Genomic DNA, 16,149 nt, shown 5'->3' on the forward strand with positions numbered 1-16,149 from the left:
AGGAGAAATGTGACAAAAATGCTGATGAATTTCCAAGGGGACTACTTTTAGATGCGAGCGGATGCAGAAACATGGTAGCCAAAATTTAAGGTTGGAAGAATGAGTAACTTTGCAGCTGGCAGCCAGCCCCAAACTAATCCCTCCATCTCCTAGCACTATGTAGAAACTTCAGGCTAAGCCCTGAGAGTACAGTGGTGCCTCGGGTTACAGACGCTTCAGGTTACAGACTCTGCTAACCCAGAAACAATAAATTGTTGTTGTTGTTATTCTAAATAGTACCTCGGGTTAGAACTTTGCTTCAGGATGAGAACAGAAGTCGTGCTATGGCAGCAGGAGGCCCCATTAGCTAAAGTGGTACCTCAGGTTAAGAACAGTTTCAGGTTAAGAACGGACCTCCGGAACGAATTAAGTTCTTAACCAGAGGTACCACTGTATATGGATTAAGGACTGCCTAGCCATCAAATTAGCCTTCTGCCATACAGCACACTATGGCAGATGAATGACTTGACTTTCCCCGACTACGTACATTTGTCCTGAGGAGGAAGGAAAAATTCTTGACTGGTCCCGCCAGAGAGCTGCAATCCCACGCAATTAAGACTGAAATCTACTTAGTGAAATCAATACATTTAACTGCTCCTGTTGGTTTGCCGCTTAGGTCATAGTACACAGCACTGGACAAGCTATGGTCTTCCATTTTCTTCTTTTTGACAAATAACGTGAATTTGAATCCTCACTGCACCTGAGGATTTCTTTCCACAGCAGCTGTGAAGCCAACTGGCTCCTGCAGTCCGTAGACCATCCGTTGAGAGTCCTCTAGAAATTGTTACCACTGACCAGCCATCACAAATATGGGCCCTCTATCAACAGCACAACCGGGAGCCGTGAAGCTGAACTGAGGTGATAATAAGATTGGGCAAAAGGTGGGGAGGTTGGGGTGGGCAGCTCTAGACATTTTTGCTGCCTGGGTCACAGCAGCACATTGCACTTCCACCTTCCCTCAAGTCATGGTTCTTGGTATTCAGCACTGTTCAAGTTATTTTGAAACCTGAGGCAAAAAAAATCCACATGGGCCTCTTTGGTTTCCAATAAAACAAGAATTAATAAATAACTTTTTTCTGCCATTTCATTACACTAGGGTAGTTGGCTGCATGAGGCAGCTGCCTAATTGTAGAGATTGCATGCCGCTAGTGAGATTAAAGGTTTATGATCTGAATTTGTGTGTAGTTGTGAGGGAGATGGAAACACGCCACAGTTGCAGCCAATCATCATAGAACAGGTTTATTTTCTTAAAAAACTGTCCCACCTGCTTGTGCATCTACTGCTACTGTGTGCCTTTCTAAAAGCAGTTGGCAGGAAAATTCGCACAACCGCTGCTCTGAATTATTGTACAAGGTGTGAGCGGAAAGCTCAGTGAGTGGTCACAGAAATCGGACAGCGAGAAATATTCAAACATACCACCTTACAGGCCTTCAAAGTAGGCCCCCTCTGATACAATGCACTGTTGACAACGTTCGTATAACTGTTGGAAACTTCTGGAGAAGTCCTCTTTTCGTACTGCTTTCAGTTCCCTCATCACAGCAGCTTGGACGTGTGAAATGTTGGGAAATCTGGGCCCTTTCAGTGCAGATTTCAGTTTTGGAAAAAGAAAGAAATCCGGTGGGGCCTGATTGGGCGAATATGGAGGGTGGGACAACGCAGAAACCTCAGTAACACGCACTATGCAATTCTTCCGCCACCATTCGGACGGACAAATGCCAATCAATAACTCTCAAACTCTGTTGACATTTGCTGCCATTCTGCTTGTTGACGGTCTGCCAGACTGAGGGGCATCTTCAATGGTTTGCCACCCTTCACGGAAATGCTTAAACCACTCACACGCTGTCTTTTGAGTTACAGCTTCATCTCCACACACAATTGTGAGCATTTCGTGGGTTTCCGATGCCGATTTACCCAAATTGAAACAGAATTTCATATTGATGCTCTGCTCCGTTTTCTATCACAACCCATGGCACTAGTAACAGCTACTAAATGCTACCGCATGTGTGGTGGTCTTGTGAGGTAATTAGAAAGTTTTGGGAATCTATTTACAATGAACTAAAAAAAATATTTAAATATACCTTCACAAAAAAACCTGAGGCCTTCCTTCTGGGGATAATTGGAGAAGAAATTAAAAAGGAAGACCAAACACTTACCCAATATGCAACAGTGGCTGCTAGAACATTAATAGCGCAAAACTGGAAAACATCAAAAATCCCAACTATTAATGAGTGGCAATCTAAACTATTTGATTATATAGAATTGGCAAAAATGACACAGAAAATAAGAAAAAAAAAGGTACAAAGTTTAATAATGAATGGAATAAATTTAAGACATACATTGAAACAGATGTAAAAAAATTTAAAAATCACAGTAGGCTTGATATAACACTTGCGACGTAAAGAGTTTTAAGAAAATGAAACTGCAGATAGAAAATCTTTTGTAACACATTCCGAAACCGAGATGAAGGGAAGTCAATTATTGTTGTGTGATTTAGTTATTTGTTACTGTAAGTTTAATTTGTTGATGTTTTATGTTATGTAATGTTTTTCTTTGTTTGTTTCTCTTTTTTGGTGCTTTGTTTGTCTTTTTTGTTGTTTTAATGTTTGATGTTGTATAATGAATTGAAACTAATAAAAATAAAAATAAAAAAATAAAATAAAATAAACGCTACCGCATGAACAAATCTATCAACAAATGCCTATTAACAAATGCTGAAACATGTGCACATATGCTAGCTGAGATACGGACAAACGCCTCCGGTGAATCCAGCAGTTCCCATTATCGCATACAGGGATGATTCACCCTACTTTCCGGTCACACCTTGTATGTATCTGTATGAATGAGAACATAAAATAGCCCCCATGTCAATGCCTTTTGCACTGGGGTCCTCATCCCGTCACAAGAGACATTAGAACCGTCTGCCCTGTGGGCAGGAGAGGAAGAAGAGCCAAACTGTCAGCATCAGAACCCCTTTAAATAGTCTTAAAAAACCCCTGCTTCAATAATACTTTGCTGCTAACCATTTTAAGCCACTCTGGCAGCCTTGTCAGCTTAAGAGCAGGGTAAGAATGCTTAAAATAAATAACTCTGCTCTGTTCCAGCGGAATGGTATATTAAGCAGCAGGTATTAAGCTTCGAGAATGGATTTTTGATTAAAGCGCCCTATTAAGGTAAATTATTTTAAATTATTATTTTTTTCCAGCCGGTGCAGGAAAAATGAATATGGCCATAACAGAGCCTCTTCTCTGTGACTTTCCTTGAGCTCAGACAAACCTCCACAGCTGGTACACTTTTTAAAAACAGCAGCAACAGGCTGCCGTGCTAGATGGCAGATACCACTGGATTTCATTGGCACAAAAATATACACATATTTATCTGATGGATGGATGGATTAAAGAGCATTTATATACCGCTTAATAGTTTGGAATACTCCAAGGAGTGTGAAGATGGAAGCTTCTGAGTTCCATATTACATGCTCTTCTGCTTTCTATATTTTGAATCAAGCTCCAAATTTCTTGGCACTCCTTTAATGCCCTTACAGTACAGCTCGACCACAGAAAAGATAAGTCATCTGTAATCTTCCGCAGATACAGTGGTACCTGGGGTTACAGACGCTTCAGGTTACAGACTCTGCTAACCCAGAAATAGTACCTCGGGTTAAGAACTTTGCTTCAGGATGAGAACAGAAATTGTGCGGTGGCAGCAGCGGGAGGACCCATCAGAACCCGGGGGGTTGGAGTCAGAGGGACTATAAAACCAGCTCTGGGAAGGGCAAAGGGGGAGTTCGTTGGGAGTCGGGTGGTTGGTTGGAGTGGGAGTGAATTGGGATAGAGTCTGTGGGTAGGTTGAGTTAGTGTAGCGAAATAAGCTGAGTCAGCATCAGTTAGGAGCTAGGAAGACAAGTAAATAACTGAGAGGTGGTTTAGTGAGTGAGAGCAGGTAGTGGAAGTTATAGGTCTGGATAGGCACCCCATGATTGTAATTGACCGATACCGTTTATGGAACCACACGCTTATTAAACTGCAATAAATAAACAGAAGTTTATGTTCCAATTTAACCCTGACTGGACTCAGTATTGTACCAGGTAGGGCCTGGGTGGTGGCAGCGAGAAATAAAGTAGTGGCACAGGGATCAATAGACGGTGAAAGGTCCGGGGACCCTGTGTGATCGCCACAGGGGGGGTGTGGAGGGTGCCGGCCGCCCCAGGTGTCATCGCTGAGGGGGTGACAAAATGACAAAAAAAAATGAGTTTAAAATAATGATAATAAAGTTGGGCTCACAAAACCTTTTAGTTCAGTCAACAAACGTAACGAAACGCGGCTGGCACTGGGCGCCACACCGCGGAGGCCAGCACTTACCACGGGGCCTGCAGCGTGCCCAAGCCACGCATCTCTCCTGGGAGTGACATGGTGGCTTGGGCGCCTGCAGGTTCCACGCTGCCTGAAACAGCAGTGTGGGACTTGCATCTGACCTCCGCCTCTCCCTCAGCCGCCCTACAGCTGAGGGGGAGACGGCGGATAGGCTCCTTGCAGTGAGCTGTGCCCTGCCCCCATGGGTGGCTCGCCCCGCCCCCAGCTGCAGGATGCGCATGCCGCACCTGGCACCCAAGCTATGCCACTGGCTCTATGTGGAGCCAGAGGTGACCCAGAAACTGTAACTAAACCAGAATACGGCAGCTAGACTGGTGACTGGGAGTGGCTGCCAAGACCATATAACGCCGGCCCTGAAAGACCAACATTGGCTCCCAGTACGTTTCTTACAAAAGTAGGAGCAGTGGAAATATATTTTGAACGTTGCACAATATCAGGAGTGCCCGATGCAGCCTCACTCCAGGGCACTGTGGGAAATTTAAATGGCAGCTCACACTAAGACCCTTCCATTTGAGTTTCCCATAATGACCTGACTGTGACACCATATTGGGTGTTCTAGGGATGTTTAAAATTGCAGCCTGTAGCCCACTGTGTGCGGGGGCAGGCATTATCACTGGTTCACAGATTGAATAATGACCCTTGCTGTTAGCTCCAGAAAACACCGGGCCTCAGCAGCTTACTTGGCCGAGCTGTTTCTTTTTTAAAAAATATATATATATTTATTGCTTTTTGTACAATTTAAACATTGCAAAACCAAAAAACAAAAACAGAAAAATAAAAACCAATACAATACAATAAAAAAAACCACATAACACTAAACACATTAAACTAAACACAACCAAACAAAGCAATTTAAAACACTCAAACAATTTCAATATCTTTCATTCACTTGTTTCACCGACCTCCTCACACCTGCCTTTTTGTATTCCACTTCTGTCAAATGTTTCAGCAATTCCTTTCCATCTTCCTCTGTTATCTGTCAAATAATTATCTTAACACATTCTAACCTTATTTTACTTTTAAAGTTCCATTAATCTATTTATACTTAAATCCTTATAATATTTCTACTAAAGCCATATAACTTCATTCCAACATTTTAACATTAATTAATTTTGCAGTATTTCTGTAGATAATCTTTAAACTTTTTCCAGTCTTCTTCCACCGACTCCTCTCCCTGGTCTCGGATTCTGCCAGTCATTTCCGCCAGTTCCATGTAGTCCATCAACTTCATCTGCCATTCTTCCCGGGTGGGTAGATCTTGTGTCTTCCAATACTTCGCAATAAGTATTCTTGCTGCTGTTGTTGCATACATAAAGAAAGTTCTGTCCTTCTTTAACACCAATTGGCCGACCATGCCCAGGAGAAAGGCCTCTGGTTTCTTCAGAAAGGAATATTTAAATACCTTTTTCATTTCATTATAGATCATCTATGTGATCTATATTGGCCGAGCTGTTTCTTGGCACCTGTTGAGCCCACCTCCTCTATAGTTTCCTTCTTTCTGTTCAAAAGCGCACTGCGTTCCGAATCATAGCAGAAGCAAGGTAGTCAACTGGAGCCTTTGATAAAGCTGTGCTTGACTTTTTCACTGCCCCCTGTTTTAATTAAGTACGATTAGCAAAATGTCATGTGGAAGTCTAGCCGGGGAACTGGAAATAAAATTCATCACCGGGAGCGCCGAGTGAAGAATGGGTTCTGCGAGGCAGCATGGCAATCAAAGCCCAGAGCCTGCCAGCCCCAAACCTTAGCAAGGGAAACATTTGCTTTCTAAAAAGAGTTCACCTAAGAAGCAGAACTAATTAGAAAAGATTAGCAGAAATGAAGCATGTAATGGCTGGAATGCGGCGGGAGCAGAGAAGCAAAAGGCTGATGAGTGACCCTGACATTTGGGGAAACTTCTTAGAAAACTTGGGTGCTGCTTTCTGTACAATGAATGACTGACTGAACGTTCCTGTGCAAATCTGACTGGATACATATACAGTGGTACCTCAGTTTAAGTTCCTAATTCATTCCGGAGGTCCGTACTTAACCTGAAACTGTTCTTAACCTGAAGCACCACTTTAGCTAATGGGGCCTCCCGCTGCTGTCGCGCCGCCGGAGCACAATTTCTGTTCATTAAATATCAGCTTGCCAAAGTCTGATTCTCTATCATCTACATATTGGGAATGCTGAAATAAACTGTACTGGGATAATTTTAATGTGTGTTTTTTCTGTAAGCACATGAAAGTCCAATAATGTACTTGAGAATCTGTTCTCTAAATTCACGTTAGCTCTACTTCATTCTGCCCAAATATCAGGTTTTCCTTAATTACTCAAAGCTTTGTATATATCTACACTAAGGAAAACTGGTCAAATAAAATGAACCACATATTTAATATGTCCTTTTTTTCATAGCTCCCAGGTTAGTGAGACAAGCTTTTCTGTTAAACAGGCCGAGACCCAGGATATATGCTACTGTCACAGTAATGGGTTTGGTTTAAGCAAGAATAAATGTCATTACCTTGTCTGTTTTTTGTCAATTCTCCTAACTGTGGTCTCAGATGATTGTGTGTGTGTGTGTGTGTGTGTGTGTGCGCGCGCGTGCGCTTGCTTTTCCAGGTTGGTTTTCCAGAAGCCAGACCTATTGTAAGTGCATAATGTATGCCTGTAGCAACCTCTGAGAATACAATGGAAGAACAGTAGATTACAGAAAGGAAACAGCCAACCCCCTGTGAAGGCACAGGATAAAATTTATCACTTCAAGCTAATTCACCCCCGGAGAAGAAAAGATGTCCAAGGCTGAAGACACAGCAGGCAAATCATAATCTGTAAATACACCAGCTTAGAGCTGTCCATTGATTAGAGTTTTTTTAGTTCATTCAACATTTCCCTTTTAATCAGTTAAATGGTTAATGTATTATATTTAAATAAACATGCCTATGACCATCAGTGCCTCTTTGACACACTGAGGTGTGAGAGAGCTTGCAATTTAACAAAAGAAACATTATAAGAAATGACCACCCTTCATATTTCTCTCTCTCCCCCGACATCTAAGACAGTAACATATCGGAATCAGAAGAGCTACAAAGCATGAAACATGTGGGAGCGTAATAGCCTCAACATTTAAATTTTATTCCCAGCAATTAAAATTTGCCCCCACAGACTAATTAACCAAGACTTCACTTGTTTGATCTGCTGATTGAGCCTGTTAAAGTTTGCAGCTGCAACAGATCTCTAAGTGATAGAACGTCGGTTGCAACTACCTGTTACCTGGCTGACATGACGTCACACCATGGATGAATAGCTATATGAAGCAAGGCAGGAAGAAGAAGAAGAAGAGGAGTTTGGATTTGATATCCCGCCTTTTACTCCCTTTAAGGAGTCTCAAAGCGGCTAACAATCTCCTTTCCCTTCCTCCCCCACAACAAACACTCTGTGAGGTGAGTGGGGCTGAGAGACTTCAAGGAAGTGTGACCGGCCCAAGGTCACCCAGCAGCTGCATTTGGAGGAGCGGAGACGCGAACCCGGTTCCCCAGATTACAAGACTACCGCTCTCAACCACTACACCACACTGGCTCTCACTGTGCTCATTGGCCATGCCCCAGCCACTGTTTCGCCACTGCCCTTCCAATGGCCAAACATTGGAGAAAGATCTCACCTGGGGTGCCTGTTCAATGCATGCAGTGTGTCCACGTGATTTAGAACCCAATGTGGTCAGGGTTCCTCATCACAGGGAGAACCCACACTCATACAGCAGGCTGGTTAATTCTGTGTCCAGGACGGCTGTCTATCAGCTCCATCTGGTACGCAGGCTGAGACCCTACCTGCCTGTGGACTGTCTTGCCAGAGTGGTGCATGCTCTAGTTATCTCCCGCTTGGACTACTGCAATGCACTCTACGAGGGGCTACCTTTGAAGGTGACCCAGAACTGCAATTATTCCAGAATGCGGCAGCTAGACTGGTGACTGGGAGTGGCCGCTGGGACCACATAACACCAGTCCTGAGATATCTGCATTGGTTCCCAGTACGTTTCCGGGCACAATTCAAAGTGTTGGTGCTGACCTTTAAAGCCCTAAACAGCCTTGGTCCTGTATACCTGAAGGAGCATCTCCACCCCCATCGTTCAGCCCGGACACTGAGATCCAGCACCAAGGGCCTTCTGGCGGTTACCTCATTGCGAGAACTGAGGTTACAGGGAATCAGACAGAGGGCCTTCTTGGTAATGGCGTCCACCCTGTGGAACGCCCTCCCTTCAGATGTGAAGGAAATAAGCAGCTATCTTCTTTTTAAAAGACATCTGAAGGCAGCCCTGTTTAGGGAAGTTTTTAATATTTAATGCTGTGTTGTTTTTAACACTTGACTGGAAGCCGCCCAGAGTGGCTGGGGAAACTCAGCCAGATGGGCGGGGTATAAATAATAAATTATTATTATTATTATTATTATTATTATTATTATTAGGGATGCAGCAGTGGGGCAGTCAGTGGCCCCAACCATTCTCTCCTTCAGTGTACGATTATTTGTTGTGTGAGCTGAATAGGGCTCACGTTTCCTTTCAACCTCCAGTCTAGCCGCTTGAAACAAAACACGCACATGTATGTGCACACAAACGTCTATCCATCTGCCTGCCTATCTTATGTGCAAAAAAGAAACCTATATTATCAACCCTCCAGCACAAATCAAACTCCCCCAATACTATCCTGTCTCTGTAGCTGTACAGGGCACACTGTCCTACTTCAAATAATGGAGCAAAAGGAGAAGGATAAAAGCATTAGAATTTCTCCAAGCGCTTGATGAAACTGAATGCATTTGGGAAAGCTGCTTTTAAAATGCAAACTGGGGGTTGGTGCTGGCTCCCTGCTGCTCCTGCACTCTGGAACAGCCCCGTCTTGCCTACATGTTCCATGAAATTGAAGCAGACACATCAAATGTTAGGAGACGCGCAGTCCTTATTCTATCAAACAGAAGTAGTTTTAAGCACACACAGAGAGTTGAAAAACACACAGGTTCGTTAACAATGACAACTGCACAGAATCTGATTTTCTTTTTTTTGGTTGTGTGTGGGGGGGGTGTTGAGGTGTGTTATGTACTGAGTTGAATAGGATCCAAACTGCAGCAGTCTGATTGGTCCTAGAACAATAGGATCCAAATTGCAGCAGTCTGATTGGTCCTAGAACAATAGGATTCAGAATGCAGCAGTCTGATTGGTCCTAGAACAATGCAGCAGTATGATTGGTTGGCAGGAACCACCCAATCATGCTCCAGATATAAGTGAATCCACAACCTGATTGGCTTACAGTAGAATTCCATAATTAGCCAATCATGTGCAGCCCATTGTGTAAATAATGTATATAAAGCAGATACTTTGAGGGGACATTCATTCATTCCTCCTCACCACTATGAGCTGAATAAAGAGCATGAAATCACTTTGCGACTCTGAGCATATTTCAAGGTGCATCAGCCAAAGCCGACCTCATAAAAACAATGGGATAATGGAGTTCTCTTTGTGGAAAGAACTGATCTGCGTTGAGTCTTCTTCACACAATTTGCTGTCCTGGGATAGCAACATCTAGAATCTGCCCAGCCTCTTATTTGTTTGTGTGTTCAAGGGATGACCGAGAGTCAAAAGCCAACAGCCAGAAGATCAGGCGCACTTAACTCTCTTAATTTTTCCAAAATGCTAGGGTTAAAATGTTGCCATGTGGAATACTCCTGTTCAGAGTTACAGCCACCTACACCCTTTCCCAGGATACTCAGTTACATGTCATGTGACCCATACCACCCCAAAAAGCTCTAGCCTGAGAGTGTGGCACCCAAAATGGCAGCAGAGATCTTGCGTGAAAAAACAGGATGTCTCGTTTTCCGTCTGGGGCAAGTATGCCAATGTTGTGATAAACTAGCACTGCCCTCAGTGCATCACCCTTATCTTCTTGGAGCGGCAGCGAGAGACCATTGAGTCGGATGGAAATGTTATTTTATTTGTTCATTTAAGCTGTTTATATAGCACTTGCTTACTGAACACATGGAGATGCATATGGGGCTGCATATGGATATTTTAGAGACCTGGGGAGGACACAGATTGTGAAAACAGGAGTGAGTGAGGGACAACAGTAAGCAGAGTGCCAGTGTGCAAAGGAGAGGGGAGGGCTGTTGCATTGGTGGTTAGATTGGTCTCAACTAGGGCCCAGGGCCTTTTCAGTACTGGCCCCGACTTGGTGGAATGCTCCGTCACAAGAGACTAGGGTCCTGCAGGAATTGACATCTTTCCGCAGGGCCTGCAAGACAGAGCTATTCCACCTGGCCTTTGGTTTGGACTCCGTCTAACCCTTATGTTTTCCCTCCCCTTAGGGTTTTGATCCATGGGCTACTTTTAAAATGAGGCTGCATTTTGAATTGCATTTTAACTTGTATTTTAAATTGTTTTTCCCCCTATTGTGTTTTTATTGTAATTTTACTGGTGTTAGCCACCCTGAGGGGAGGGCGGGGTATAAATAATTTTATTATTGTTGTTGTTAGGTTAACGCAGGAATAGCTAACATGGTTACCTACAGGTGTCACTGGACATCCCATCATCCTTGACCCATTGGCCATGCTGGCTGGGGCTTATAGGAGCTGCAGTCCAACAACTTCAGGAAGGTACCACCATGTTGGCTAACTCTGGTTAATGGCTGAAGAAATAGAGAAAGCTGGTGGGCAGCATATAAACTCCCATTTTAAAACAAGTAGTTTTTAAGTAGCTCATCCCTCCCTCCACCCCCATAAGGCAGACAAGATGCTTTAGAGCCAAGAAAAGAGGAATGGCAACGGTGACTTTTACCCAGATATTGCCACAAGTGAATCGCATAAACCCAACGGTTCAAAAGCTGCCCATTGATTTAGTCTGAGCTCCACTTCTGAGGGACCAAATCGTACATTAGCAGGATGCTGAAATACTGTACCTTCCCGGCCCAAACAAAAGGATGGAGGTGGGGAAAAAATGTCATTTGAATGTGTGACCATGAGGGGAGCTATTAATGGAAGTGGAAGAGAAGAGCTGAAATGTCTCAGCTCATTATCTGGGCTTCTTTCCCTGCCGCCCTCACCAGTAAATGAAAGGATTGTGGGATCTTTTCCTCCCTGAATTTGAGAGGGTATTCCAGGACACAGTCTGTAACATCTTGCACTGAGGGAGAGAGAGAGAGAGAGAGGCTCAGCCAGTTTCCCTACAGGAACAGTCCAAGCCTGTTGAATACCCTCCTAGCTGGCTCTTACTCTGCATCCACCTAATGAGGGTCAGCTGAAGCACCAGATTTCTCAAGCACTCATCAGCCACACAATACTTGCTGCCTGCCGGCCTGCCTGCCTTTCCTGCAAAACTGCTGGTACTGTTCATCTTCCCTTGTAGGCGAGGGGGCTTGTTCAGAAACCACAAATCCCTTTGTAAGCGGAGCTTTTATCCGACTACAATAATTAGACATTAATTAGGAATGTGTAAAGCAGCAGAGACTGTCCCCCCAGAGAAAGAAAAGTCTCTTTTTGTGAGGACGGCAGAGGCTACGTCGTGTCCGTTGCTCAAAGAGAAAACCAGGTTCTCAAAAAATGTGTGACTTTTCCGTTGCGTTACATATTATTTGAGCTGTTGTGCGCAGAAGAGGGAACCACTCAAAGGCATAGCTGTCAACTTTTCCCTTTTCTTGTGAGGAATCCTATTCAGAATAAGGGAATTTCCCTTTTAAAAAAAGGGACCCCTTGGGACATTTTAGATTTTAAAATTCTTGTATTTGTGTCCGGGTGTAAGAATTTGGCTTGTACTACATTTGTAGTGCTCCCCCCCCCCCCCGAAAAATAGGTGCCGGCACTCACCACGAAGTTGTTAAATAAGTGCCACACTTTTAAACAACAACAACAACAACAAAAAGAGGTCCAGTATTGCATACCCTGTTTGTGTGAATGCTTCACACTAGCTGCTGAAGGTTTCCTCAGCATGGATTATCTTTTAGTGCTCAATGGAAGGAAGATTAGGAAAAACTTGTTGGTCACACAGAACTGTTTAGTCCAAAAAACCCCAGTAGATGAACTAATGTTTTGCTCTAAAATTTGAGAGGAAGATGGTTATTGCCTATGGCAGCCCTACATATGTTTTCGGGCCATAGCTTATTCTCCATTGAGCATAGCCAATGGTCTGGGATGATGGAACTGTAGCTCATCAACTTCTAGAGGGTCTCGCAATCCTTTCTGTGGAACAGTCATAGCTGGTCATATCAATAGTTTCTCTTATTAGGAAAATAGGAGGCACTACAGCTGGCAATTGCTGGATATATCTGGTGAAGTGGGCTCTTGGCTGAGAAAGCTTTATCCCATGACAATGCATAAGGCACTACAAGGCTCTGTGTTTTATTTGCTGCTACGAGCCTAGCATGGGTACACTTCTAGAGTGCATTATTATGGATTCATATTGGGTTTCAGTATTTCTTTTGCAGTGGGTGAGCTACCTTGAGGAACTTTTGTGGCAAAAAGAATGGTATCTTGGGAACAATACGTTAATGAAACGCATGTGTCTTCCTACTACTGTTTCTGAAGCTTGTGTTAAGTCTCCCCAGGGCTCATCTCTTGACTCAGTTTCCCCAATGGAAAGCCAGACAGCCACAAAGGGCACAATACCGCTGTCTGAAAAGGCTATAGTGCAACCAGAGTAGAACAAAAGTAAACCAGAACATTGTGGGATAAAAAGTTGCAGAATTTCAGCAGAAAGTTACAAGATACGCACTAACTGGAAATAAAACAGGGTGAGCACTCCAAAACTTTTGCAGGTACAAACAGCATCGAAAACGGGATTGCAAGGGACTGCCCTGAGAGCAACATGAGCACAAATAATCATGAATATGCAAAAAAGAGACATCTGGAGCAGCTCATACAGTTCGGTCAAAAATAATGGGTTGGATTCTGATGGGAAGCGAGTTGAATTTATGTGCCACAGAAAGCAATGAGGCTAGTGAATGGGAACTTAACCTGGACGCAACCCATTGTTCCCTATTCATATATAAAGGTAAAGGGTAAAGGGACCCCTGACCATTAGGTCCAGTCGTGGCCAACTCTGGGGTTGCGGCGCTCATCTCGCTTTATTGGCCGAGGGAGCCGGCATACAGATTCCGGGTCATGTGGCCAGCATGACTAAGCCACTTCTGGCAAACCAGAGCAGCGCACGGAAACACTGTTTACCTTCCCGCCGGAGCGGTACCTATTTATCTACTTGCACTTTGACATGCTTTCGAACTGCTAGGTTGGCAGGAGCAGGGACCGAGCAACGGGAGCTCACCCCGTCGCAGGGACTTGAACCGCCGACCTTCTGATCGGCAAGTCCTAGGATCTGTAGTTTAACCCACAGCGCCAACCGCTCCCTGTTCATATATACATTAACTCTATTTTTGCTCAAGTTGAGCAGGTCCCATGACAGAACAAGAGTTGCATACATGAAAAGCATGCAACATCTTCTACTGCTCGAGACTCAAAAGCAGAAGTAGGACAGTAGGCTCTTCTTCCATTTCCAAGCAACTCCCTGCAGCCTTCCCATAAATTAGGCCACATTTTATTATTTGGTCCCGTCATCGTTGGCTTTGTCAATGGGGTAGTGATTTGAGAGAACACGAACTGGATCTAGTTCATGGGTAGATCTCGGGGGAAGAGTGCAGTGGTGGCAACGTTCAAGTGCTTTCCCATGCAACATGGTCTGGAGAAAGCTGGCAGTGGCAGTGGCGTAGCGTGGGTTGTCAGCACCCGGGGCAAGGCAAGTAATTTGCGCCCCCCCCCCCCGCTGCACTGTCCCTCTCCCAGATAGTCCCTCGCTCTCTCTCCACACCGCACCGCACGCCTGGCACCCTCCCCTCCACAGTAGGCGGCGACCCGGCGGCTCGGATCGGATTCGCACAGCCAGCACTGCAGTGAGAGAGAGTGAGTGAGCCAGGTAGGGGCAGAGAGCTGTGAGTGCGAGCGCGCGCCCCCCCCCCCAGATGTTGCGCCCGGTGCCGCCGGCCCCCCCTGCATCCCCCACGCTACGCCACTGGCCAGTGGGGAATCCTCTTCTTTGATCCTTTTGTTGATGCAGTGATAAAGTAAGCACAGCGCCCCTTGCTATGTTAAGTGCATTTCTGCAGTGCAATAATTTAGCCTGCGTTACATAAGTTCAAAAGTTTCTGAATTGGAAAGCGACGTGTGAATCACTGAGCTTTAGAGGGGACATTTTGAGTATGGCAAGAATCCAATGAAACAGAATCACACATATAGTGGAGCTTTGCTTTCTGTTTTGCTACAGAAGTTTTATCCGCCGAGGACACAAGCCATCCAACTCACTATGGCTTGTCTCTTCAGGTTGTGTGTGCGGTTCTCTTATTTATTCACATCTTCCTTCTCTAGAACCCAATTTAAGATATCGTAATGGGCATGGTCCATTATTTGCCTGCTGAAGGGTATGGCGAGTCTGTGTGCCCACAAGTGTGAGAAGAGACAATGTGTGAGCATGAGAAAGGCAGTATGTGAATAACCACGTATCATAGGCACATGTTGCATTGCTAAACTTGCCGTTGCTAAGAATTGGGGAAATTCTAAAACATCCAGTGCAAAAGACGTGGATAAAGTTATCACAGTCAACAAAACTAAGCAGTATTAGATTAAGACATAACGGGAATCTAAATTTATGGCTTAGTTGCAACCTTTTTATAGGATTTCGGAAGGCTGACATGAACTATTAATAATATTAACTGCTTTGCTATAATTTGTTTCTTTTAAACTAGAATATGCTTTAGTTAAGAGAAACGAGGTATTATTTATGCTACTAAAATTGTGTAATGCATTATCAAATATATGTTGTAATTTTCAATACGAGATAAAAACCCACAATGCATTAGCCGCCCCCCCCAGCCAATTTGAGGTTAGCACTGTTCTTCAAAAAGTTACCCATAACCGCATGCCTTTTCTAAAGTTTTGTCTTCTGTCGATCGATTTATCTGCTTCATGTTAATAGCTCCCAGTATCGGCACTATAAAACTATGTGGGTAACAACAGTTTTATGCAGGCAGCAACAGAAGGTGACCCAGATTACAAGGCATTGTGTACTAATGCCAAGTCTTCTTGCTTAATGGCAGCTGCTGTAAGCCTGCCTGATTAAGATTCACATTCGGCAGGCAACAAATCACACAGCCCCTTCAGACAAAAACACAGACACAGAAGAAGCGCGCGCACGCCAATTGTTGGTTTCAAAACCTGTTCAATAGAACCTTCCCTTCATAAACACAGATCATCCCCTGCCAGCTGAGCCCACTTTAAATTTCATGCTGTACGTACTGTCATCGTTCGGACAAAATGATGAAAGAAAACCCATTTCAGAAGCTTTTTTTCACACCACCCTATAAAGTGGGAGCTTGTTGAAAAGGTAAAAAAAAAGTCAATAATGGACACTTCCTTTCTCCTCCTAATGGAAGGGTTGTATTTACAAGAGAGAGAAAAATTAAATGCCCTGTGACATTTTGTGGGAGCTTTTCTCCGAGGTTTCGCTGTCCTCAGATTTCTGTGGCATGGCTTTTAAGCAAACGGCAATCCAAGAGAGCGTCAAATGTCAAAAAGAGATGTGATGAACAGATTAATAAGTTGCAATAGAATGCAGGGGAAAAAAAGAAATATATTAACCACCCATCTAACATTTTAAGCCTTGAGCCTTAGCACATGTCTAATAACAACAAAGTTCAACACTGCTGAAGAACACAGGAGTATTTCAGGGGGGTTGTCTGTTGAAATA

At 44.1% G+C, this 16,149-nt stretch overlaps 1 protein-coding gene across 2 annotated transcripts in view; it reads right to left on the bottom strand.

The window, feature by feature from the left end:
- CRB1 (crumbs cell polarity complex component 1) overlaps window positions 1–16,149 on the bottom strand; it is a 152,891-nt gene that overhangs the window by 124,258 nt on the left and 12,484 nt on the right. The gene's annotated exons all lie outside the window — the stretch shown is intronic.

Source organism: Podarcis tiliguerta (assembly GCF_965153285.1).
Source record: "Podarcis tiliguerta genome assembly, chromosome: 6".
In the NCBI taxonomy this organism is placed as follows: domain Eukaryota; kingdom Metazoa; phylum Chordata; class Lepidosauria; order Squamata; family Lacertidae; genus Podarcis; species Podarcis tiliguerta.